This window comes from Ambystoma mexicanum, chromosome 5q (genome assembly GCF_040938575.1).
Source record: "Ambystoma mexicanum isolate Mex_15411 chromosome 5q, UKY_AmexF1_1, whole genome shotgun sequence".
NCBI classification, from domain to species: Eukaryota; Metazoa; Chordata; class Amphibia; order Caudata; family Ambystomatidae; genus Ambystoma; species Ambystoma mexicanum.
In genome coordinates, this window is record NC_090933.1 from 926,443,943 (window position 1) to 926,462,000 (window position 18,058).

The 18,058-nt window shown below is 42.4% G+C and overlaps 1 protein-coding gene across 1 annotated transcript in view; it reads right to left on the bottom strand.

Annotated features, from left to right (window-relative positions):
- ANKRD46 (ankyrin repeat domain 46) overlaps positions 1 to 18,058 on the bottom strand; it is a 148,591-nt gene that overhangs the window by 58,818 nt on the left and 71,715 nt on the right. The gene's annotated exons all lie outside the window — the stretch shown is intronic.

Below are 18,058 nucleotides of genomic sequence, written 5' to 3' on the forward strand. Positions count from 1 at the left end.
CCATGCAAGAAGATGAAGGGGCATCAGGAAGGGCAGGCCATCACAGTGAGCTTGCGTTCATTTCGTTGAAACATAAGGGTGGCGTACTGCCACACAAATTCATATAAGTATTACTCTGAATTCACATTTGCTGCAAAGATTGTACCATTTAACATGCCAAGTATCAAAGAAACTGTATACTTATGCTAAATGAAGATGTAAGGAAAAAAAACACATAGACATAGTGACCATTAGCCTATTTATTTAGCTAATGTCAATTGAACATTGGGTTTGGTTTCCCATAATCTTTTGTAATTTTTTTGTTTTTTTGGGGGACAACACCTGCCTAATATTTGGCAGACATATTGGAAAACAGAAAAACAAAAAAATCAGTCCAAATTGCTCATAAGTGAACATAGAGATGCCAATACATAGACATAGATGCAGGGCAGTCGTTCCCCAATGAATGCTGCTGGGGGTAGTAGCATCACATCTAAATCATGTTCCTATAGAGAAGCCCTGCTATATGATCACATAGCACTTGGAAAGTGAATTTCTAAACATAGAGCTACATTCACTTGTGTGAATGCAGAGTAATACGTATATTAATTTGTGTGGCAGGACGCCACCCTTATGTTTCAACAGTTTGTAGCTCTGAAGTCCTTCCACACTCCTTGAGCAGTCCCTTTTGTTATTCAGCTTGCGTTCATTTCAGCAGCACACTGTCGCCCCACCCGTTGAGCTATGAACCAATAATTGGAAGGGTTTAGTTCGGCACCTTTGTATGACGGCCTCGACAGCAATTTGACCTCTACAGTGCCCAGATAAGAAAAATGCCAAAAATCACTAGTGGGGGCACTCGCCTTTCACTTTTAAAGGGGTCGACCTGATAGAGGGCTTTAGGGGGCTAAAAAGCAGGACAGACGCCCAGAAAAAGAATGTGACAGATATTGGGGGAGGGCAGAGGAGAAATAAAAATGAAAACGTCTCCGGATGGAATAAAAAGAGGAAGAAGGAAGGTGATGAGAACAAGAACACTGAGAAATGAGCAAACGTTAACAAATCTATATTAAGAACAAAAGAATGGGAAACACCAGACAAAATTAGTGGAAGAATGAGAGCGGAAAGGAGGAGAGAAGGAAGGAAAGAAGGTGAGTGTGGAGGACAGAAGGAAGGTGAATGCAGCAGGAAAAATGATGGGCAGAAAGAAGGGGGTGCGAAACAAGAGAACAAGTAGTGAATACAGAAGGGAGTGCATAGGTCGGGAAGATGGGAAGAATGTGGAACAAGAAGGGGTGCAAGAGGGGAGGGGATTAGAAAGAGAAGAAGATAAAGGTAAAGAGAAGAAACTCAGGACGGTAGAGAAGTGGAAAAACCAAAGAAAAGGGAGAGGCACAAACAGAGAAGGAAAGCAGGAGTTCAAGTTGGAGAGAGTTGAACGTAAGAAAATGAATGAGATATATAGATTTTAAAATCAGGGCAAAAAAGGTGAGGTGGTGGGAGGGATGAAGTTGAGATAAGCAGAGCTAGGCCGAGGGGACACGGGATATAGGAGAGTCGATAACATGGCAGAGTTGGAGGTGAAAGGCACTTGGACAGAAGACGAAATTGGTAGAGCCGACTGGTGAGGTAACGACTGACAGGTTGAATGAGAAAACGGAATAGAAACAGATGAGACGAGAACGATAACCTAGAGGAAGGCTGCACTCGTTCTGCTGTACCTGCTCTCTGTGGGTGAAGGAAGCGTTCACCGCTGAAGCCCATATTGTGACAGAGGGAGTGGGCCCTCTTTGTGCGCATGAAGTACCCGTTCTGAGTGGGCGGGTAGGGGAGTTTGTGCTTTCACCGGTTTTGTACCTAGGGTGTGCTTAATTATCTTGAATCACTATTACCCGTGAGGATTCATGTGTGCGAGAGAGTGAGATGAAGAGACACCAATGGAGAGCAAGAGAGGGAATCTTACATTCCCGATGTCCGTGTTGAATGTGTGGCGTTTGTGGAAGGAAACTCATTTTCCTGCTATCCTTGCCGTAAATGCTCATGAGGGAAGCTGGCACGACTGCTGTCTCAGCTGCAGCTATTTGCAAGTAACGCATCTACTGTTGCTGACTGTTTAGGGCATTTAGGAAACGTGTGTTGCTTCTGCCTGTGCTGAAATGTGTTCTTTGTTTGAGCGACAATTGTGCTGCTGCCTGAACTGTGCGCACGTTATATTAGGCGCTCTCTGTGCTATACCTGTTCTATTGGGGGGGTTAAACTGTTGCTAACTTTGCTGTGTGCTAAGCTGTGTGTGAAGAATAACATGGCTGGTGTAGGCCAGGTTGTAGGTGCACTGACAGATGTGTGGATGCGGCATCTGAAGTAGCAGCTGGTGTTGTAGGCCAGGCTTTGGAAGAATTTATTGGGCTGTGCAGTAAAGAATCCGGTGGGTTCTGCATGATCCACCTTGATGGCTCTGCCCACTGCTATGGTAATCAAAGTGATCATTGGGTAATTCTTCACACACCATCCAAGTTTTGATCAATTGTATTGGGCTAACTATTTTTTTTTTTTTTTTTTTTTTTATTGATTAGAGTTGTATTACAACAACTTTTTCAATTTTATACATAATACAAAAAAAATTCAATTCATTCAAGAATAAAAGCAATGAATCAAGAAACAGACATATACAAATACAATTACAACCATCTTCCGCGTCTGATTTCATAGTTTAAAAGTGTTAACTTGACATAATATATATCAATCATTCCAGATTTAAAGCTTTTAAAAAATTAATAGTAGCAATCCTTATACCCATACAGTCAGAAGCAGCCAAGGCGATCCATCTATTGCTTGGATCTATTTGTGCAAAATATCCAAAATATTTGGAAAAGTGTATGTTTCGTAAACTCAAAAGCTTGGAGGCAGGGCACTCCAATAGTAAATGTTGCAATGTTTCAACAATTGTTATATTTTGACAAAACCTGCACCATTCCAAATCTGGTGGGATTTGTTTTCTTCTTACTTTAATTTCCCTAGTAGGCCAGATATTAAATCGCAGCCTTAGGATGTCATGTCTAATAGCAGAAGAGGGAGCCAAGCGCAAATACGAGGGGATATCTTTGTAGGCTTTAGGTGCAAATATTGTAGGATCAAAATCTTTATAGGTTAGACACTTTTCTCGAGTCTCAATCCAATCCATCATATGGATTTTCTTCTTTGCTCTCTCTGGCTGATCTAATAAAAGGGCCAATGAGATATCAGCTTTTACCATGATAGAGAGAACGTTAAAAGACCACTGTTTCGGGAACCTTTCTGGTGAGGTTAATATGTAACTGGAGATAACCGACAAGGCACAGTTTTCCTGCGTGGAGAGCAAGCATTTGCGGAATAGTGCACATAAACGCCAGTTATGTTGGGCACATAATGAGATTAAGCCCAATTCGTAGCGCATCATAACTCCAGGGATGCATTGCGGTAAATGCAAAATGGCTCGCCAGAATTTGGATTCTAAATGATTAAGAAATCCAATTGGTAAGATTTGTGTTTCCATACCATAAAGAATAGTTGGAACAACGTTTTGATTCCAAAACAAAATGGCTGCTTTAAGTGTAAATTTGCCATACTTGGATACAATTATTCGGGTCTGACATATTGCCATAATTAACTTTTGTTTAATTTTGTTCAACTGTGAGTGTAATGTGGGACAACCATCAAAAACAACGCCCAAATAAACATAATTTAAAACTATCTTTATGGGGATTGTCTCAATTTGCCATGTTAACAGATGCTTGCGTAAACCTTTAGGGAAGAACGTAACAATCTGTGTTTTAGCAGTGTTTACAAGTAATTCATTTTCTTTGAAATAGTTGCAAAGTGCTGACAGAAGGTTACGAAGGCCACTCGGTGTTTTTGACACAAGAACAAGATCATCCGCATACCATAATGCACTAATTCTAACACCATTTAGCATGGGAGAGTCGGCCACGACTTTAGAAAAAATCCAACGAACATCATTTATAAAAAAATTAAACAAGGCAGACGCTAAGCTACAACCCTGTTTTAACCCTCTATACGTATATACAGGGGATGATAAGAGACCTTCGGAATTTAATCTTACAAAGATTTTAGTTTTTGAATGTAATGCAAAAATGATGTCTATAAGAGTGGAGGGACACTCCGCTTTGATTAACTTATTTATAAGTTTGGGTCTTGAGACCGAATCAAAGGCGGAATGTAAGTCAACAAATGCAAAGTATGTGGGCTGTCTCTTACACTGAGCTTGTTGTCGGATGGCGTTTAAAGTAAGCAGGTTGACACTGGTACCCAAACCAGCGACAAAGCCAGTTTGGGCTGGGTCACATTGACAGGCGGCCGTTGTCCAGAGGTTAAAATCTCTTAATACTAGCTTAGTGAACAACTTCCCAGGAGCATCTAATAACGCTATCGGACGATAGCTTTTGGCATCTAAGCGATCACCCTTTTTATAAATCGGGATGATGACAGACGAACGCCAAGAATCTGGTAGGCATTTAGTTTGTAAAATATACTGAAATGTGTTATTAAGAATTGACGCCCATTCATTTATATTTTGTTTGAACATCCAGTTGTTAAGGCCGTCAGGGCCTGATGCTCTAGACGAAGATGCTGTTTTAATGAGAGACAGAATCATAGTTTCAGAGCATTGCAACTCCCAACTTCTTGAGGTACTACCATTATAAATGTAGCTACTCATCTTGGGATCCTTATATAAAGTGTTAAAGTGTCTAATCCACGCAGCTTCATGAACACCATTAAGTTGGGAATGTGTTTGAGGTACTGTGCCACATTTATTTAGCAATGCCCAGATCAAACCAGAATTTTTATTACAGCATGTTTGTAAAAACTTTTCACTATCTATTTGATATAGTGTTGCTTTCCTTGATTGGACCCAATTGCGATATTTTGTGTTGACAGACCTGATCGCGTTAATTTGTTCAACTAATGGTAATTTTCGGAGTATTCGGATCTCTTTACGATGGGCTTTCTTTCTCTCATGGAGAGCCATATCAAACCCATGAACATGACCTCTCAAAGTTCTATTAAAGACGGGTTGGATGTTTGCAAAGGTGCTTAAAACATCAATATAAGACGAGGCTCCTAGTGCTCTTTGATTATTCAATAAAATTGCTTCATTTAGAGCCAACAATTTATCCGAAGACCACTTGAATCTATTTTTACCATTATTTAGTGTCAAGATTTGTTTATAATAACATGCATTCTTAGGGCTATTTGGTACAGGGATCGACCAAGACAAAGCTAACAAATGGTGGTCGCTAGTTGTTTGTTTAACGACAACAAATTTAGAGGCATTCTCAAATATGCTGTTAGATAAAAATACATAGTCAATTGTGGATTGAGAATTGCCTCGCTCCCAGGTATTCATTGAGGGGATATCTCCTAAAATTGTGCCATTTGCCATTTTTAGGTCTAAATCATTCATAAAGGACATCCACCGTAGTCCATTACGATTTTTATTCATTAGGTTGTGTTCAATGCAAGTAAAGTTTAAATCCCCCATTACAAGGGTTCCAGATATATTACCCTGAATAGAAATCATTTCAAAAAGAGATGACAAGGCTATATAGAAGTTTTCATCAGTAATGCCTGCAGGGTTTCTGTACACATTAATAAGGGCATATGTGAGTTTCTGAAAAGTGATTTTAACCAATTGTATATATTTGTTTGGAGCTTGCCAGGGAGAGATTTTGAAACCTTTGCTCACTTTCACCGCAACTAGTAAGCCAGCGGTCGGTCTACCTTTACCGCTGTATTCAGCTGGAAGGAGACTGAGCTCATGGTCATCCCAAACTGGCGACTTTAATAACCATGTTTCTTGCAATGCAACAATGTCAAATGTATTCAGTTGATTATTTGATGACCATTGCAAATGCGAGGAGCCTCGAGTATTCCAACAAGCTAAAGAGATATCAGTAGAAAGCACATTTTTTAATGGTTATGAGTTATGATTGACTAAAGCCGGCATGCCTGTACGTAGATTATTAATACAGAAATTACAGCCACATTCCGATTGAGATTTGGATTTTAAAAAATCTTTGTTTATATCATTGGTGGGTTGACGAGCTGGATCTTGAGCTAATAAAAACCCAAGATTAAATAGATCCATTCTTGCATTCCAAATAGTGTTGCGAACTAATCCAGATTTAATCCATAGTCTTACCACGGAAAGATTCTTATCACACAAGAATTCTATTTGGTTTAGGTCGGAGGAAGCAATAGCATCCAACCCTTCAACATCTCCAAAGATATTGAGGACACTAGCCCGACATAAATCATATTTTGGGTAAGACCCATCGCGACACTTTAAAATCAAGGTATGAAATGAGCTGAATTTCTTTGACAATGCAGTGCCACCGTCAACTACAGGATTAATATGAGTGGCTTTGGCAGTTTCTGTGTTCGTTCTAAATGTTTCTTTTGCAATTTTTTGTTGACTACAACTCATTCCTAAAGGTAGAATCTGGTTTAGACCAGTACCGGATTCATTATTGCGGGAGGATACTTCAACAACACTATCATTGAGTGGTTTATGTATCTGAGATGACGGGGCTCTACCAGTTGATGGTTCTGGCATGGCCTCTAAGATTTTTTTTGATAAATACGAGTCTACCGCAACTTTTAATGAGGTTAATCGATCGGGACAACCTGTTGGGAGATCGACTCTTTGAGCATACATAACTTCCTTGCTTAAAGCTGGATGTGAATGAGCTGAAGAACTCCTCGAAACCACAGGCAGGGGATATGGCTTATCGGAAGATGCTAATAATAAATTTACCAGTTCATTCAGGGGATCATGTTCCACAGGTAATACCAAAACCTCCTTAGGGGTCACTTGTGAAGTTACAAAGGTGCCTGACGTGGCATTAGTTACTGTAGGTACACTTACAATATTGTTTGGTTTAACCTGAGTGGTATCAGCACCACTATCTATTGAAACAAATGGTAGGCAAGAAGTAATTTTTTGAACTTCTACCGGGAGACGCTTTTGAAGGTTTTTTTTGGGGACAATCTTTGAGGTTACAACTTTTGATTTTTTATTGGTCACCATTAAGCGACTATTCCCTTGAGCATTGGATTTTTGACTACCGTGTGTTTTAGTATGATCAATTTGTTGGACAACCTCCAACGCTGAAGAATCTAAGCTAATCCAAGATTCATTGCTTTTTGCAATTCTGATATCATCCACACATTCAATTGGTCGAATAACGTTAGGGAATGTTGGTAGTGCGGAGGTTGAAGGCACAGGTACAGCGCTGACGGCTTCCATAGTGCAAGTACGTTGCATAATAGATGCACCAGAATTTCCAAGTAGAGCTTGCTGAGATAAAACATATGTTTCAAGAAGAGAGATTCTTTTTTCCAAGTTCTCTTCAGATTTATTTAACATACATTTCCCTGAGTTCACTTTCATCCATTCACTAATGATGTTTAGCTTGTCTGATTGAGCAGTTATTTTATGCTCTAAGGAATCAAAAAGCTTGAATAAGCTATGAATCGTGGTATTGATTGCCCCCAGCGTGACCTCTAAAAGGGCCGAGTTTGTGGCTATCGAAGTGCCTTGTTTTTTCTTGTCAGTAGTTAGACAGCGACGCGGAGTTGGATTTAGAAAGGACTCCTCATCCACTCTAGTTGAATCCATGGAGCACGGTTGGGCATAATCGATCTTAGTTGAAGCCCTCGAGCTTTCTAAATCCCTACAGTCAATGAGGTCTGAGTGAGGGGGTGAAAAAGATTTAACGGGACTAACATGTCCCACTGTTTCAATAATTACAGAAGACATTGATTCATTCAAAATGGACGTTTCATGTATTACAATAGAGTTCGAATTGAATTGGGCTTCACTCTCATGCATTGATTCTTCTACAACAGTGGCACAAGTTGAAATGGGTTTAAAAATTTTTGTAGGAGAGTGCGACACAGTTAATAATGTCTGATCTGAAATGGTAGTTCTTAGAATGGAAACAGGAGTAACAACCTTTAAGGGGGTTTCTAGTAAATTCACATCAGTTATAGCTGAATTTGGTACACCCACTTTGGGCGTTTTAGCCACCGGAAGAGACAGGTTCATTGGCTCAGACAGGGATCTTCCCCTTTGAACTGTTTCATAAAATTTACGTATATCATTATGATTGGGGTTATTAGTAGTTGGAGTCAAGATAATATTTTTCCTTGACACCCGTGTTCCACTTTTAGACTTCTCCTGGGTATTTGGAATAATTTTATTAGAAGGCGTCTGAGGGGAAGATGCTTGAGCCAAAGTACCCAGCACTTCACTGGGCCGCAGCACCATTGGGTCTCTAGTACTATCAGAGGGCATACCTGACTTCAGGGTGAACATTAAAAAATGAGAAATGAGAAATTAAAACCAACAATTGATATACTATACCTATGACCTACAGGATTGTAAACTACTAAGTAGATGGCTTAAGGTCAATTTAAATTAAATCCTCGCAGTAACTAAAAAGCAGTACAACAAATAAGTGTACCGAAAATTTATCCAAGTCACCTCACCACCATCCACCCAACAGCCTCACAACAGCACAGCTATCAGCCTTATCTCCACCGGGCTTAACGCCGCAAGGGTGGCGGCCTCTGCCTTTTGACGGGGATGAAAGAGTCACGTGATGTGGCACGTGACCTACAAGCTCCGCCTCCTCCAGGAAGCGGATTATGACCGGCAAGAGCCCAGGAATGCTCGCAGTGCCGGCGAAAGGATAATTAGAGTCAAGCGATTCTGTCACAGCAATCCTTCACAAGTTATAACACCTAACTATTAATATTAACTATTAATATTGTGCAGAGATGGTAACATGCAGTACATTCGAGGTCCAATAGACAACTTCAGAATATGGTCACATAGTGAAGTGAGCAACAAAACAAAAAGAGAGTGATTGACGTTTCTTTTACAGAGAAGAAGAAACAAATCTTTCACTTTAAACCCTACTGCCTTCAGCGAGAGTATGCAAGGAATGCAGTCCTCGGATCTACACAATCTGGGTAACATGATGGACACAAAGATACTCATCGGATAACAATTTGCGATGCTAGCAGTGGTGGAAATATATTTTCTGTAGGCATGCGTTCACGCAACACCATTGCACGTAATGTGCTCACAAACAAGTGCAATGAGTCTTAAAAAGTAGGACCCAATAATTACGATAAGATAGTCATGATATGGAAGCCAACCTTGAAATGAGAAAGTTAAAAACACATCATTTGAAAGTACGATGTGTTGTTCCATAGTTACCTCACAGCGAGACTACATTTTTTAATAGGTATACTTCATATTCATTTGTTGCAACCAGGCTTCAAGATTTCTAAATAAAATGTCTGCATCACTCCGGCAGCCACAACCATATAATTCAATGCAGTGATTGCAAAGCCCAATTAACCATAAAAATTACCCATTGCACCGTGTTGAAAGTAAGGTATTAAGTCAGAGGTGGGTATATGTTTTTTGAAGACTCTTGCAGTGTCTCGGCCGTATAGCGAGTTTTCTGCAGGTAGTTATGCTTGCAGATGTGAGCAATATAAAATATTTTACATGAAATAGGAATGGCAGCGGGCCTGATAAATTAGGATATAGTGGATAAATATAAAGCAGCACGGGTTGGTTGGCAAACCTTGTTTGGTGGAGGCGTTGGTGGTTGGTTTCAACCGTTGGTTATAACCATGAAGGTTCTTGGTTGTTAGAAATAAAGGAGAAAGTCTTGAATTGTTGTCATCAGTGAGGGTTAATGTTATGGCACAAAAAACAGAGGGCCTAGCAGATGTGCTAGGTTATGTGAGAGGGGAGCCAACACGTGTTTCGACCGTGGTCTTTATGAAGGCATGGGCAATTATGGGTGGTCCAGTTCTGGGACGACTTTGCCTGGTTAGTAGAATCCTAGTCCTTCTGGGCGGCGGGCTAGTTAGCCAATCTGGGCGTGCTGGATATGCGTTCGTATCCAGCACGCCCAGATTGGCTAACCAGCCTTGCAGGGCTACTCTGTCGAGGTGAACTTAGCAATTCGGACCTGCAGCAGGGCTTCACCGGGCAAACCAACAGTCCAGAAGTTGCAGCAGCTGTCCTATTCAAGTTCATCTTCGGTTCTTTCATTCCAGTGGTTGACTCTGCCTTCCAAGCGAAGAGACTCGCCTTTTATTCAGTTCTCTCCCATTAATTCCAGCCTAGCTGTCAATCACCCAGCAGGGTGGCTGTCCTTGCCGGACAGTCAGCCAGCCAATCACGCCAGAGTGCTTTTGGGTCTCCTAGGAGACTAAGCTCAGGGAGTTTCGGGCACCTCCCTCACTTCCTGCCCACCCCAGAAACTCAGGCGCCAGAGGCGGTCTTCAGTCCTGAAGCCCGCCAAAGGCGAAGGAACAAAGGGACCAAACCTGGTTTGGCGCGCAGTGACAAATTCTAGAAGGACCATTCCAAAAAGAAATGGCTAAAAAAAGACCCGTTTAAACAAAGGGGGCTCAGACGCCATCTTGAAAAACATGGCTCCCGCGATTTTAACGCTACCGTTGTTCGCGGTCGGGAAAAATCATGATAGTTCGTTTTAAAACCACTGCCACCAGCCATTTCGAGAGGAAAGAGTAGCATTTGACTGCTACATGAGTTTCTAGACACAGGGGATACTAGATAACCACTTCAGCACTCTATAATAAGATAGGGTGTGCTGGGTCTAGGAATTTAAAAAGACTAGTAAAGTCAATTTCACTTTACTTACTCTGGGAAACAGTAGTTGATCCCAGAGAAGGTATTTTAACCTTGGGAAAGCCTGGAAAGGAGTCCCTGTGACACTGCACTGAGGGTGCTGTGTGACACACATGAAAAGATAATGCCTATGGAGTTGTCTAAAACTCCATAACCAAAGAAAGTAAACACAGAAAACAAACAATTAAAAAGTTCAAAGTCCCGAAGTTTAGCAAAAGAGCTGGAGGGCTCTAAGGTGGAAGGAATTGGCACATTTTGAGAATTCTCCCAAACAGCCCCACTACTTTTATTTTTTACTGTTAACAGCTCCACTACTTTTCCCAACCATTTTCACCATTACAGAACTGAACCCTGTGACGTTAAAGCACACTTCCCCACTTCAGTTACAGCTAAACTGAAATCTGTTTCCACTCAATTGGCTGTCAAACAGCATGACTGCAACCCTTGAAAAATATGTTGCATGTTGCTCCTTTCCTTCCTACTTTGTCCCCTGCGGAAGTCACAGTTCCACTACTTTTTTGGTACACGTCTATCACTGCCTTTTACCACTGGCTTTTACCAAACTTAAGCCAGATTAAGTCGGGAATGGGGTTTAATTCAGCTCATTTATCTGGATTGTCAAAATTCTCAACTAGAGCCTAAAATCGTTTTGTCTAGTATGACAACCATACATTTCCATTTCAAATGTAATGTTCTTCACTTATAGGCTTTGCCCACATTTCTGTACGTTGGTCTTTTTTGTTTTCCGTGCGGTCCTCCTTAGTATGTACTCCACTGCATTTAAAGTTTAAAAGGGCAAAATGCGTTTCTCCTTTTCGCTACCACTACAGGGATAGTAAGCACATTTCTTATTCTTGTGCTGAATGAGGCACATAACCCAACACCCCTGTGTGGTACACAACCTATTTCCCATAGTGAGGCTGAAAATTTTATAGGATTAACCAATGTGTTAATAAACTCACTTGATACTCCAGGGCCTTCAATGAAACCATCCAAAACGATTCATAGCAGAAATGTTTTTCTTGGAACCAGGTGATGCTATTTCCAGCATTAGCATTAACCACTTTTTCAGCCCCCATCCTTTCCGTTCGCCTAGCAGTTTCCGTGGTGGGCTGGATTGCCATGGAGAGCAGAGCATGACCACTGTTAGGATACACAGCGAGGTTGTACATTCCTTATAAGTGTTGCCTTGCAATGAAAATAGTCAAAAAGTAGCCCGAGAAGTACCTCTACTCCAGGTAAAAGCACCAGGCACATCTTTAACTCAACAACGAACCATTCATAACCCCCACTCTTCCATACAAAACCTCTCCATTGCACCCTTAATGTATAACTTTTTTTTACATGTTTAACCTTGATCATTCTTATCACCATGATAGCCAGCCCCTCCATGCCCCCCCCCCCTTCCAAACCGGACAATTTGCAATACGATCACCAGCCAAAAGAATTCCGCCATCAGTGATCCAGGAACTATTTCTCCAAAAGTATGGATACCTGATCCCTAGTTGTGGCAGATTCTTTACTATTGGGGATGGATCGATATTCAACATTAATATCTTGTTGAGGGCTATCCTAGCTTGGCAATGCAATACTGCTGCTTCCACGTTCATGCAACTGCTGTTTGAACCAGGGATGGATGTATCGTTATATTTTTTTACCTTATCAAAAGCACTACTCCAACCCCCCCCCACTCCCCGGTACTACTAACTGCCGGAAGTATAAATGTAGAAAGACCATCAATATGCAGGAATTCAGTTAAACACGCTTACTGCGATAGAGATACATTGTGTAATTTAACTGATTCTAAGCCTACACCTTTCGATAAAAGAAAAGTAAAATATAGCAAAACGCGACAACCACTAATGCCATTGGGCTGTAATGCCTGCTTGTGCACTGGCCCCTCCTTCGCAGGATCGGTATTAAAATATCCCTTCCCCCCTGAGTGAAAGAGCTCGGAGGTGAGCAGGTGCAGCAGTGCGGCATAGACCCGGACCAGGAGAAAGGTTCTGCTTGGTCAATGCGAAGGAGGCCCGGCACTAGCTCGGGGGAGTGAACTCAGAGCTCTCCAGTCAGCAACGGAAGACAAAATGCCACCAGGAGAGAGTAAGGCTGATAAACAGAAAAAGAAGTGATTTCTACACTCCTGGATGTATCAGACTCGAACCGGAAGACTGGGCTCCACCTCACGGGATCAGCATTAAAGGCCATCCGCCAGGGTGCTGAGGCTGCCCCATGCTGGGTGAGTAACCATTAAAGTGGTGTGAAGCTGGGGGGGGGGGGTGTATTTGGCGGCTCAATGGGTCGTGACACAATCTGGAGAGAAGAAGCCCAACAGCAGTGAGGCCTAGAGAGTCTGCAGGTGAATGGATGTAGCAGAGTGGCATAGAGCCGGGCCAGGAGGAAGGGGCTGTGTGTTCAATGCAGGCTAGATGCTAGCCTAGGGGAACCTGAATACTGCACTCTCTGGAGAAGGGGTAGCCCACCTGGAGTTTTAGCAGCAGAAGATAAAAAGCTGCCGGGAGAAGATAAGGCAGACAAAAGGAGCGGTGTCTAGCGCTCCTGCCCAGTTAAGGATTTGAGAGTAAGAAAGAGGTAGCTCATCAACATTACAGATAGTGGAAAAGACCAGCAGAAAGAGATACCAGCTTTTAATATAGGATTTCCGGGATTACCATACAGATAATCCTTTAAAGACCTTCTTTTGCTATCAAGATGGGAATTGATATCAGTATTCACGTGTCCCAACTGTTGCATGGCATGCATGCCATCCACATACAACTTTAGGGCCTGATTCACAGAGCTTTTTCCAATGGGATTGCGCCATTATAAAACACTTCTCTGAATCAGACCCTAAATCTAGTTTGTGGAGGAGGCTGTTCGTTTGAGCCCTTATGTGGGGTCCCCAGTCTTCTACATAGGCATTCATAATGGATTTGTTTATTCCAATGTGTGCGATCTTAGTAGTCTCCATAATCTCGTCCCTCACCTTAGTTTACCAGTCTTGCATTTCCAGCCTTCACCTCACCCTAAGCAGTGGCCTTACCAGCCTGCTCATGGTCAGTTACCCGTCTCTAATTTCCAGCCTTAAAATGCCTTCTTCCAAAATAAGGCATGTTTTTAAAGAAGTGATTGTAACAGTTATAAAAACACTACATGGGAGGGTCATGGTTATCTTGTAAAAGGTCCGACCCTACCTACTAGTTGGTTGCCCACTCACCATCTGGACAGCCTTGCCTTCTTCATGGATGGTACTGCTTTGAACATAAGAATCTTTTGACAGAAAAAAGGAGTACTTTAAAAGGCAGCGTGTATCTGTCTTCGTATTATATTGGTGCCACTGACAGATGACCAGTCTGAAAGCGCTTCCCCTCACTTGTCTTTTCTGTGCATAGAAATAGAACATGAGGGAGAAATCTCGCTATCCACACATTAAAATGCAAGGCTTTAAGGGCATCTGGGAGACGTTGTCTCCTTTGTACAAAACTATACTTAGGACAAGTACAATTGCTCGCATGAAAACTCAGCCAGTTCAAAATGCAGCAGCAAAACTACTTTTCGTAATGAAGCGATTTGAACATATCACACCAGCATTACGTATTCTCCACTGGCTACCCATCAAAAAAGGGTTCATTTAAAAATCTTGTGTATTGTTCATACCGTGGAGGGGGCCCTACATTCTTCAGAAGTATGTTTCAACACTACACTACACTTCAACAAGAAACACCAAGGAGGATCATTTTTTCAGTTCTGGCCATGAAACCGTGGAAACCTCTACCCAAACCTTTCTGCCTAGAAGTGAAACACTCGACTTTCAGGAAACACTTCAACACTTGGCTTTTCAACCAACCGCTTTGAAAGAAATGACAAATATTAGCAGCTGACTCAAAGCTGTGCACTACCATCCGTGGGAAAGCAATTTGATTCATGGAACCTCTGCTGCATGGCATTGGCCTGCACTGAACCTCAGTGACATCTACAACCAAGAGCCAGGAAACAACCACATCCTCACTCCCCATCAATATCCATCCCCCTTATCTTTCATCTAATTCCTCACTACTAGAATCTTGCATCCTTAGTACCACACTCTGATGACCTCAAGGTCTAGAGAACTTACAGATTCCGAACATATCCACCTTCTATAAACAACCATGCTGTTAAATTTTGCACTCCGCAATCCGGGGGCTGCCCATATGGGTGACCGACGCAGTCAGTACCAAACACAAAACAGAGATGTTCATATCGGCACACAGGTAACAGGTACTTCCAATCCGTGTCCATCAACACCAAAGATTTATGCATCTGCCTTCCCACTAACCAACTAACACACTGTGCCCTCCTTTCTTACAGAACCATGCACAGCGAGGCTAACATTATTGGCAGAAGTGTATTGTCTAAGACAACTTAATTGTTTTTAAAGCTTCATCCCTTGGGGCAGGCCTTTTTCCAGGTGCCTAGTCAGTCACATATACGCTACCTTGGACAATTCTTTGTAATTTTGTAATTTGTAAGAGGATGGGAGGGTGTCGGATACTTTCATGCAGAACTTTAAAATGGCATTAGTTTGCAGAGGTGAGAACAGGGGCAGTGAGAACCTGGACCAGCTGTTAGAGGCTGAATGAAGCATAGATTGTGAGGCTAGTTCTTGGTAAGCACTGGCGCACAAATCAATGGGCAAATTATCTGAACGAAAGGAAGCTGTGTTGGCACATACATTTTCTGGATTTCCCCAGATTTTGGTGCCTGGGACCGTTTGAAGAGGGGCGCAACAAGCCTCCAAACCTACAAGCATATTGTTTTTGGTCGTACAGCTTTGTCAGTGATGCAGTGCAAGTTTGGAAAAAAGAGCAGTATGTCATCTTCTAAACATTGACAGGCTACATTCAAGCCTCATTATGGGGACCATGTACACAGATTATTCCTTTCACTGAGTTATAGTATGTGGTTTATGTTAAGATTTGAGGGTGTACAGAGGAGAACCAGACATGACAGCACGTCTGCTCTCCCAATCAAAATGTCAAAGAAACACAGCTTGGGAAGTGCGAACAGAACAGGCAGCAAGGCAAAGGTCTATTATAAACTTTAGCATGGTGCTGGAACACAGCAGGGCGGTAAACAAAATGCTCTTGAGATGTGTCCCTGCTATCTCCCCCAACCCACGGCACAAGTATCCTAGCCTGTCACTGCACCTTGCTGGTGTGAAGCGCTGATCAATGGGGCTGCTCACTGCCACAATGTGTGTGTGTGGCACTGGTCCCAGACCCCCAACCTCATACAATCAGGGCCATTCAAGGTCTGGGTTGTGTGATGAATCCTATGGATCCCTCACTGAAACCCTGCCTAAAGTAGCCTCCCGGGCGGCCAGGGAAAAGCAGATGCTTCTTGATCCAGACCTTGGGGGTGGTGTACTGCGGGAGTATCACCTGGGAGTAGAAAAGGGTCAGTGGAGTGAGGGATAGCTGTGGGACGAGACACAGTAGTATTCAACTTCTTGTAAAGAAGAAATCCTACAGATACCACAATATGTAATGGTTTGATGCCATCATGACTCCACGGTTCCACAAGTGGACCATTTGAATATAACCAAATTCAACCATAAACCCTGTGGTTTTATAAAGTTAATAAACATTCTGTTATAACCCAAGAAACACCTACTGTTATAAATTCCCCGAACTCCCAAAAGCAATGTAAAAAGAAGTTATATATTAGTAAGAGTCTCTAGACCAAAGATCCATATTCCTCTTCTCAAATGCACCTTATGCCTGATTCTTGTGATATTCCTTTGTTGAATATCTTTGAAGATAGAAATCCAAATTGTAAAGCAGAAGAGGCTAAGAAAACAAACATATTTGTTAGGGACTTCAGGTCCCATAATTCCCTCATTACTGGGATGAGGAAGAGGGATTCAGAGGAGCAAAGATGCAGGAGTAGATTAGAAAAAATGACCTACACCTGAGTGAGACAGACAGGCAGTAGAGAAACAGAAGTTGAGAAATCAGTGCGGGCCGTGCATGCAGTGGGCTGAAAAAGTAGAGGAGCAAGAAGATCCCGGGACCAGATCACAATGTGCTTCTAAAGCTCTGAACTGCAGAGGTTGTGCAGCGGGAAGCACAGAGAAGAAACGCTTACCCTGAAAAACCCATGTTGTGCAGAGGCTGCCCAGCAGGAAGCAGACATGGAAGGAGCAGTCGAGAGGTTGCAGGTGGCAGGGTTGCACCATAGACTCTCTGGAGTCAGAGCAGCTCCAAACTAGCGTGGTGGAAGCAGTGGCGACCAAAAAGAGAGGGTGTGCCTGGTCGGGAGAAGCCACAGGGTCCAACACTCTTGCGCACATGAAGCAGAGCACCTGGAAGCGAGTTACCCAGTGAGTCTGCGAGGAACAAGTGACTCTGGGGTGCTCCTCTGCAGGACACGCGTTCCATGCAGGCAAGATCACTCGTGAGCGAGTGAAAGGCAAGTTATTAAGTGTTACAATTACCGAACTGGTGAAAACACACAGAAGCAGGCTGATAAGCATTACAAATACCGAACTGATGAAAACATACAAGAGCAGGCTAGTAAGTATTGCGAACACTGTACTGGCTAATCTGCCCAAAAGCAAGCTAATAAACACCTTGCAAGACGAGCTATTGAAAATTCACCAAAGTGGCTGATGTTAAATCAAAAAAATCAAATCACCTAGAACCGATTACGTGAGCATGAGTAAACACTAACAACACAGTGGGCGGCTTTATTGGAACCCCAGGCACACCAACAATACCCAATCCAAGAGACATTAAAGAACAGGCAACATCAGTCTAACAGAAGTTGCCAAACACAAGAAGGGTATGTTAAAACACCTGAGAGTTGTCGAAATTGCGACACAGGTTCTGGGACATCTGTGATTGTGGTTGATATAAACTCACATTACTACAGCCAAGGCAGAAAGAGGTAGGAGAGAACTTTATCCTAACTACTCTTTCGGTATTGATGCAGAAGGAGAAGAAAGGTGGCAAACAGGCTGCCCTTCTGGAAGAAGTTATCCAGAGGGAGAGGAGCATCGTCTGTAGAAAAGTCCTTGTATGGACACACGTGAACCTTCCATTCCCTGAAAGCTGATAACATTGTGAGATCAAAGAAGATTACTCAAGTTGTTGTCAATATAAATCTGAAAGTTACCATTGAAGCACTTTTCTGTTTTGGAGTTGAAGAAGTAGACGGGCAGGCGAGTGTACCCGTAGGGCAAGAAGTGATTGCCCAAAAGACATCTGGTGAAAGGGTAAACCAGGAGGTAGAAGGTGCAAGTGCTAAAGAGTGAACTAACAGAAAACATATGTTGATTTGTGACATTTGGGGAAGAAT